At 43.0% G+C, this 9359-nt stretch overlaps 1 pseudogene; it reads left to right on the top strand.

Moving 5' to 3' along the window:
* The first annotated feature begins 253 nt into the window (after positions 1-253).
* On the top strand, positions 254-5463 carry LOC120876058 (annotated as a pseudogene).
* The last annotated feature ends 3896 nt before the right edge of the window (positions 5464-9359 follow it).

Raw genomic sequence — 9359 nt, forward strand, 5'->3', positions numbered from 1 at the left:
TGTGGCTGTTGTGTGTGGTTCAGAATTCTGAGTAGTTCTTTCTGAGTTCACCCGAAACCTGAGACAAAGCATGAGCCTTTCATGTGGAGAGTGCTGTCCATCAGAAAGATAATATGAGCCACATACACAATCTAAACTTTCCTAAAAACCAACAGGCTACTTGACGTCCTTTTTTCACCATGAGTCTTGAAATCTTCTGTGTGATTTCCACATCGAGCTTTGCACTGGCCTGTCTCACGTGCTCACAGGATGCATGAGGCGAGTGACTGCCATGGCCAACAGCACGGAGCTGACAGGTTGAGTTGAGTGACTCAGAAACTTGGCCTGTTTGACTTGATTTACCCCGTGAGGAAGTGAAGTGGGCTGTAGAGGAATGAATGTGAGGAATGTCCAGGAATGCAGGTGAGCTTCATGGAGACAGTTTAAAGCAATGAGAGGAGCAAGGGCAATAGAGTGAGTCCTGCCCCGCCTTCCCCCCACCCGAACCCCCACCCCAAGTCCAGCTTCTCTCTACAGACTTCATCATTGTTAATGGCTTGCCATGTTTCCTCCAGAAGCTTTTCTACACCAAATATGGAATTTTTATTCATTATGGTTTATTCGGTTTAATATTGTTCCAAGTGTTTATATTTGCTATGGGACGCTTAGAGAACATTTTCTCAGAATTAAAATGTTCAGAGTTGATAACTACTAACGTAACCTGTTATGCACATTTTGGTGCAAGTCATTTTACATCCAGAAAGCAAGCAGTGCAGGCTGTGTCATTTGCTGTTTGGTAGGACGAGCTGATTCTAAACCTGGAAGCCCTGAGATCTGAACTGGACCACATGAGGCTGCAAGGGGCTTGCTCCCCTCAACCGTGGGTAGGCCACTCCCCCAGGCAGCTCCCCTCAGCGCTGTCGAGTGTGTCAAGGGCCTGTCTGGTGTGTGGACAGTATGACTGGGTGCCACTCATGGTCGCACCTCAAAGGGCCTGTATCTTCGTGGCCAGAGAGAGGGAAGAGACAAGCATCATTTCTTAGGGTCGAACTTGGTACCAGGGAGAGTGGTGGTCACAGTATTGACAAAACTCAAAACCATAGGCAGAGGTTTGGAAGTGAGGGGCCGACCAGTTGATATTTGGGTGTATTCATTTGAGGGGCCTGACAGACTGTAACACTGATGTTTCTGAAGGGTCACAGAAGGTTAATGACCTGTAGTCTTTTTTACATGAATGGAGACTGAGACATGACTTGCAATTGACTGCAGTGGGAGGAATCACTTGGCTTGTGCATGAGGCTAGCTGGTTACTGGGCACCTTGATTTTTTTCTTACTCGTTGGTGTAGTGACAGCAATTCTTATTAAGTATTTAATTGTTTATCTGGCTTCTTCATGGAAAATGGTCACAAGTGAGAGATAAACTTTAGCAAAAGTTTTTAAAGTGCTTAACTGATGACATTCATACATCTGTAGGAAATCGACTGCTGCTTGAATCCTGACTTAGGAGACAGTTTGGAGCCCATATGCATATTTCTGTGTTGCGTGCTTAGGCGATCCTCACAGTTCAGGGTCCCCACCTAGCCTTCTTCTAGAATGAGGGAATATCATTTGAGACAAAGGCAGAGCCAGAAACTTGCCCTGTGTCTGAAACCATGGTGGATGGAGTTCAAGAGCACAGGCCCTGCAGAAAGAATAGGGGACATGGCCAGATTTGCTGGCAGAGCTCCTCCAGGATGAGGGGCTGGTGTGGCCAGAGGTGGAGACCCCCTACTCCCACGAGTTAAGGGTGAGGAAGACTGTGTAGACAGTGGAGGAAGAGGAGGTGGATACGGGCTCCTGCTCCTGGGGTGTTTGGGTAAGGAGGGGAGCACTGGTGCCTGGACCCAAAGGCCTGGCACGGTTGGGGGGTTCAGATGGAGAAGGCTGGGGCCTGGTCACCAGTCCCCTGTGTGTCAGTGAGAGTGAGAGACGAGAAGAGAAGGCAGTCACAGGGCAGGAGGGGCCACAGTGCTCTGAAGGCAGTGGTTCACAGTGGCTGGTTTGAGGGAGGGGTTTCTCCAGGAGGCAGCTCTCAAGAGCAGCACAGGTGGGGCCTCGGAGCAGGGCTTGCAGGCAGTGTGGGTTGGGTGGGGGGCACTATGCTGGCTCAAGAGGGAGAGAGTGGGGACGGAAAACCTGCCTCATAGGCAGGTCAGGCTCAGTGTATTTAGCAGGACATCCCAGAGGAATTGAGAGGCAGGGTGCCTGCATTGACTGTGAGCCACCTGCACTTCAGGACGGCCCAGGCTCTGCTCAGTCTTGTCTCTGGGAAGAAGGTGGAACCTTCACGTACAGGCGTCCCTAAACCCAGAAGACAGAGCCCTCCTCCTAAGACAGGACACCCCATACATCTGCAGAGCAGCCAGTGCCAACCACTGGCTCAGCCTGCTTGGGTTCACACGAAAACTTCTTGCGGAGGAAAGAGCCTTGGGTGAGGAGGGAGAGAGAGATGGAGGGGGAGAGAGATGGAGGCTGCACTCGATTAGGGGACTGGGTGGGGAAACCAACCCAGAGGCCTCAGTGGCCCTCAGAAGACCCACAAGGTTCCGCAGTCCACAGAGGGACTGTGTCGTACCCCCCACCCAATTCCCATGTGTGCTCTGGGCCCAGGCCCTTGGGTAGAAGTGTAGCAGAGAAAGGAGTGGTTCCGTCAGGTGGGAGGAAAGACAGGAGGGAAGACAGGTGTGGCTCGAGGAGATTTCAGACTTCCATCTCCTGTGAAGCACAGTTTTCCTTGCAAAACAATTGAGCAGAGCAGCGTGTGAACCCAAGCAGGCTGAGCTGGTGGTTGGCACTGGCTGCTCTGCAGATGTATGGGGTGTCCTGTCTTAGGAGGAGGGCTCTGTCTTCTGGGTTTAGGGACTCCTGTACGTGAAAGTTCCACCTTCTTCCCAGAGACAAGACTGAGCAGAGCCTGGGCCGTCCTGAAGTGCAGGTGGCTCACAGTCAATGCGGGCACCCTGCCTCTCAGCAGGCCTCTCCTGAGTGAGCTCCTGGAGCCAGCAGGCCCAGGCCTTAGTGCTCAGGGCCTGAGCATCTGTGCTGAGCTCAAGAATTCAGCCCAGAGTCTGGTGATACACTCATCTCTGCATTTGATGGGTGACACCAATGCAGCTCAGCTCCGAGCTGTGGATCCAAGGGCTTTCTGCTGCGGGTTGTCTGAGGCGCTTTTAGAAGCACTGAGAACAGTGCAGACAGTGTTCCAGGCAGAAGGGTGATTGTGATCCATGGACTTCACACGTTAGTGGGAGGTCAGAGCAGGAGTGGGTGGGAGGGGAGGTGTGGGTGCCAAGAAGAAAGCAGAGCAGGTGCAGGTAAGAATAAGAAATTATTCAATTATGTTAGATTTTAAATAGAATGGCATCTTTCTCTCTCCAAACCCCACAGAATTTCAAACTTTGGAAATTCTGCTGAGAACAAATCACTTCATTCTGAAACCAGAATTTTCATGGAGAGTCTCCTCTGACTGTGTCCAACATAAGATCAGGGTGGATCAGAATCAGTTCTCAACATCTGCTTGATTATCTCTAAGGGAGACAAGAATACTCAGACTATGTTCTAGAGGATTTTATTGTATTTTTTTGTTTGTTTGTTTGTTTGACTAAAATATATTTTTTAATTTTTATTTTTACTTTATTTTACTTTACAATACTGTATTGGTTTTGCCATACATTGATGTGAATCCACCATGAATGTACATGAGTTCCCAAATATGAAACCCCCCTCCCACCTCCCACCCCATATCATCTTTCTGGATCATCCCCGTGCACCAGTCCCAAGCATCCTGTATCCTGCATCGAATCTAGATTGGCGATTCGTTTCTTCCATGATAGTATACATGTTTCAATGCCATTCTCCCAAATCATCCCACACTCTCCCTCTCCCTCAGAGTCCAAAAGTCTGCTCTACACATCTGCGTCTCTTTTGCTGTCTCGCATACAGGATCATCATTACCATCTTTCTAAATTCCATATGGTGCGGAGAAAAGGGAACCCTCTTACACTGTTGGTGGGAATGCAAACTAGTACAGCACTATGGAGAACAGTGTGGAGATTCCTTAAAAAATTGCAAATAGAACTGCCTTATGACCCAGCAATCCCACTGCTGGGCATACACACCGAGGAAACCAGAACTGAAAGAGACACACGTACCCCAATGTTCATTGCAGCACTGTTTATAATAGCCAGGACATGGAAACAACCTAGATGTCCATCAGCAGATGAATGGATAAGAAAGCTGTGGTACATATACACAATGGAGTGTTATTCAGCCATGAAAAAGAATACATTTGAATCAGTTCTAATGAGATGGGTGAAACTGGAGCCAATTATACAGTGTGAAGTAAGCCAGAAAGAAAAACACCAAGAGTATACTAACACATATATATGGAATTTAGAAAGATGGTAATGATGACCCTGTATGCGCAACAGCAAAAGAGACTCAGTTGTGTAGAGCGGACTTTTGGATTTTATTGTTAAAAAAAAAAATAAATCTCTACTATGGCAAAAGGCATACTCTGAAGTGTCTGAGTTTATCCTCTCATGACTCACAGATAATCCAGAACTTCAATCCACTCTCTTTGGTGTAGTCCTGGTAATCTATTTAGCAAGTGTCCTGGGTAATCTTGGTTTGATTCTCTAATACATGTCAACCTGCAGCTTCACATATCCATGTGTTTTTTTTCTTTTTTCTCAGCCACCTGGCTTTTGATTTTTCTTTTACTTCGTCTGTCACCCCAAACACCTTGGGGAATTTCCTGTGTGAAGTTAAAAGTATAACATTTTATGCACGTGCCATTCAGCTGTGCTGCTTCATCACATTTGTAGTTTGTGAGCAGTGTTTACTCTCAGTCATGGCCTATGACAGGTATGTTGCCATTTGCAACCTTTTACTGTACGCCACCGTCATGCCTAAAAAAACTCCGCAATCAGATCATTGCTAGCACATATATTTATTTATTCATTGTGGGTTTTGCACAGACAGTCGCAACATTCCTCTTGTCTTTCTGTGGCTCCAATAGGGTCAACCACTTCTACTGTGATGATGTTCCCTTGGTCACACTGGCTTGCTCTGACACTCACATCAAAGTGCTGATGCTGTTAATCATTGCTGGGTTCAACACCCTTTGCTCTCTACTGATCATGATCTTTTTTATGTCTTCATGCTCTTTGCCATTCTGAGGATCCACTCTGCTGAAGGAAGGCAAAAAGCCTTTTCTACCTGTGTTTCCCATCTCACCTCCATCACCATAGTTTATGGAACAGTCATTTTTATGTAGCTCCTGTCAAATTCAAGCCATTCTCTGAACATACGTAAATTTGCTTTAGTATTCTATGTGGTAGTGATTCCCGTGTTAAACCCATTGATCTATAGCTTGGGGGAATCAGAAAATAAAGAATGCCCTGAAAAGAATTATAGAAAAGTTCCATTTGGCTATCAAGTAACTGAAAAAATCAAGGACATGGAAGAATCACAGGACTTGGAATTATGGCTTATCTAGAGTCCATGGTGGAGAAGGAAATGGCAACCCACTCCAGTGTTCTTGCCTGGAGAATCCCAGGGATGGGGGAGCCTGATGGGCTGCCTTCTATGGGGTCACACAGAGTCGGACATGATGGAAGCAACTTAGCAGCAGCAGAAGCAGCAAAATCCATGGGGTCGCTAAGAGTCAGAGACGACTGAGCAACTTCACTTTCACTTTTCACTTTCATGCACTGGAGAAGGAAATGGAAACCTACTCCAGTGTTCTTGCCTTGAGAATCCCAGGGATGGGGGAGCCTGATGGACTGCCGTCTTTGGGGTCGCACAGAGTCGGACACGACTGAAGCGATTTAGCAGCAGCAACAGAGTCAAAATGCTGGTAAATGATAGTGTCAAATTCCTCACTTCCAGTGTTCACATTTATTCAATATGTCTTACCTACTGTTTCATTCTTGGTGATTTACACGTGAAAAGCATTTTTTTTTTAATTTGGAGGTGTTCAATTTTAAAAGGAGAAACAGACAGACAAACAAGGAAAGAGAGAGAAAAACAGAGATAGAGATATCTTAACCTGTTTGAACAGACATCTTTAAAATTAAAGAAATGGAACATCAGGCATAATGACTTTATCTAAATTCTGTATCATATGGGTCATACTAAGATAGATCAGCATTTGGTATCTTATATTTCAAGATTGAAAAATAAGGCAAAGTTTAACAGCAAGATTTTTTAACAGTCTGAATAATCTTCCTAGCACTCCTCTTCTTGCATTCAGCTCAAAGAATAGCACAAGCAGAACATCCTTGACATTGAACCCTTGATGACAACCGATACTGACACTGTATCAGTTTAGTTCCCTGTAGCTCTTTCCTGCCATTATCATTCCTTGCCTTTTCTATATCGGTTGTGATTAGAAAGATGGACTCTTCCTTCACACAGTTTGGCTAACAATTTTAGTCTTCCCAAGTAATACTTGTTATCTTGGTTAAATTATAATATTTCACATCTCTATTCCTTGGTTTCCTCATCTACAATGATAATAGTTCCTTTGTCTTGGACTGATTGTGAAGATTAAATAAGATGATGACTATGAACGGCTTACATAGTTCGTAGTATATGTCAAGTGCTTCACGAGCGTAGACTATTACACCTAATTAGTAAATTTTTTTTCAGCATTGTTATAGCATGCATAGCCTTTTTAGAAAGAGTTGGCAACATGATATGCTTTATTTTATTTTTATTTTTTTGTTATTTTACTTTACAATTCTGTATTGGTTTTGCCATACATTGACATGAATCCACCACGGGTGTACATGCATGCCCAAATATGAACCCCCCTCCCACTCCCCTCCCCACAACATCTCTCTGAGTCATCCCCGCATACCAGCCCAAAGCATGCCGTATCCTGCATCGGACATAGACTGGCAATTCGATTCTTACATGATATTATACATGTTTCAATGACATTCTCCCAAATCATCTCACCCTCTCCCTCTCCCTCTGAGTCCAAAAGTCTGCTATACACATCTGTGTCTTTTTTGCTGTGCTGCATACAGAGTCATCATTGCCATCTTTCTAAATTCCATATATATGTGTTAGTATACTGTATTGGTGTTTTTCTTTCTGACTTATTTCACTCTGTATAATCAGCTCCAGTTTCATCCATCTCATCAGAACTGATTCAAATGTATTCTTTTTAATGGCTGAGTAATACTCCATTGTGTATATGTACCACAGCTTTCTTACCCATTCATCTGCTGATGGACATCTAGGTTGTTTCCATGTCCTGGCTATTATAAACAGTGCTGCGATGAACATTGGGGTACATGTGTCTCTTTCTATTCTGGTTTCCTCGGTGTGTATGCCCAGCAGTGGGATTGCTGGGTCATAAGGCAGTTCTATTAGCAATTTTTTAAGGAATCTCCACACTGTTCTCCATAGTGGCTGTACTAGTTTGCATTCCCACCAACAGTGTAGGAGGGTTCCCTTCTTTCCACACCCTCTCCAGCATTTATTGCTTGCAGATTTTTGGATCGCAGACATTCTGACTGGTGTGAAGTGATACCTCATTGTGGTTTTGATTTGCATTTCTCTAATAATGAGTGATGTTGAGCATCTTTTCATGTGATTATTAGCCATCCGTATGTCTTCTTTGGAGAAATGTCTATTTAGTTCTTTGGCCCATTTTTTGATTGGGTCGTTTATTTTTCTGGAATTGAGCTGCGGGAGTTGCTTATATATTTTTGAGATTAGTTGTTTGTCAGTTGCTTCATTTGCTATTATTTTCTCCCATTCGGAAGTCTGTCTTTTCACTTTGCTTATATTTTCCTTTGTTGTGCAGAAGCTTTTAATTTTAATTAGGTCCCATTTGTTTATTTTTGCTTTTATTTCCAGAATTCTGGGAGGTGGATCATAGAGGATCCTGCTGTGGTTTATGTCAGAGAGTGTTTTGCCTATGTTCTCCTCTAGGAGTTTTATAGTTTCTGGTCTTACGTTTAGATCTTTAATCCATTTTGAGTTTGTCTTTGTGTGCGGTGTTAGAAAGTGATCTAGTTTCATTCTTTTACAAGTGGTTGACCAGTTTTCCCAGCACCACTTGTTAAAGAGATTGTCTTTATTCTTGCCTCCTTTGTCAAAGATAAGGTGTCCATATGTGTGTGGATTTATCTCTGGGCTTTCTATTTTGTTCCATTGATCTATTTTTCTGTCCTTGTGCCAATACCATACTGTCTTGATGACTTTGGCTTTGTAGTAGAGCCTGAAGTCACACAAGTTGATTCCTCCAGTTCCATTCTGCTTTCTCAAGATTGCTTTGGCTATTCATGGTTTTTTGTATTTCCATACAAATCTTGAAACTATTTGTTCTAGTTCTGTGAAAAATACTGCTGGTAGCTTGATAGGGATTCATTGAATTTGTAAATTGCTTTGGGTAGTATACTCATTTTCACTATATTGATTCTTCTGATCCATGAACATGGTATATTTCTCCATCTATTAGTGTCCTCTTTGATTTCTTTCATCAGTGTTTTATAGTTTTCTATATATAGGTGTTTAGTTTCTTTAGGTAGATATATTCCTAAGTATTTTATTTTTTTCGTTGCAATGGTGAATGGAATTGTTTCCTTAATTTCTTTTTTTACTTTCTCATTATTGGTGTATAGGAATGCAAGGGAATTCTCTGTGTTGATTTTATATCCTACAACTTTACTATATTCATTAATTAGCTCTAGTAATTTTCTGGTAGAGTCTTTAGTGTTTTCTATGTAGAGGATCATGTCATCTGCAAACAGTGAGAGTTTTACTTCTTCTTTTCCAATTTGGATTCCTTTTATTTCTTTTTCTGCTCTGATTGCTGTGGGCAAAACTTCCAGAACTATGTTGAATAGTAGTGGTGAAAGTGGACACCCTTGTCTTGTTCCTGACTTTAGGGGAAATGCTTTCAATTTTTCACCATTGAGGATAATGTTTGCTGTGGGTTTGTCATATATAGCTTTTATTATGTTGAAATATGTTCCTTCTATTCCTGCTTTCTGGAGAGTTTTTATCATAAATGAATGTTGAATTTTGTCAAAGGCCTTCTCTGCATCTATTTTAAAATCAACAAAATGAAAACATAAAAGCTAACAAATTATTGTATCGTCATCATTAAAGCAATTTCATTCCTTTTCATTTTTGTTTCAAATGACTTTTTTAAAGTGTACATATTTAAAGTACTCAATTTGATAAGTTTTGAAACATAACCACAGTGAAAATGCTGAATGAGTTTGTCCATTTCCCCAAGGTTCCTCCTCCACTGACCCTGGGCAACCACAAATCTGGTTCCTGTCACTATGGATTGCTTTGTGATTCTTAAGTGCAT

The sequence above is a fragment of the Oryx dammah genome, unplaced genomic scaffold, assembly GCF_014754425.2.
Source record: "Oryx dammah isolate SB20612 unplaced genomic scaffold, SCBI_Odam_1.1 HiC_scaffold_17, whole genome shotgun sequence".
Taxonomy (NCBI): domain Eukaryota; kingdom Metazoa; phylum Chordata; class Mammalia; order Artiodactyla; family Bovidae; genus Oryx; species Oryx dammah.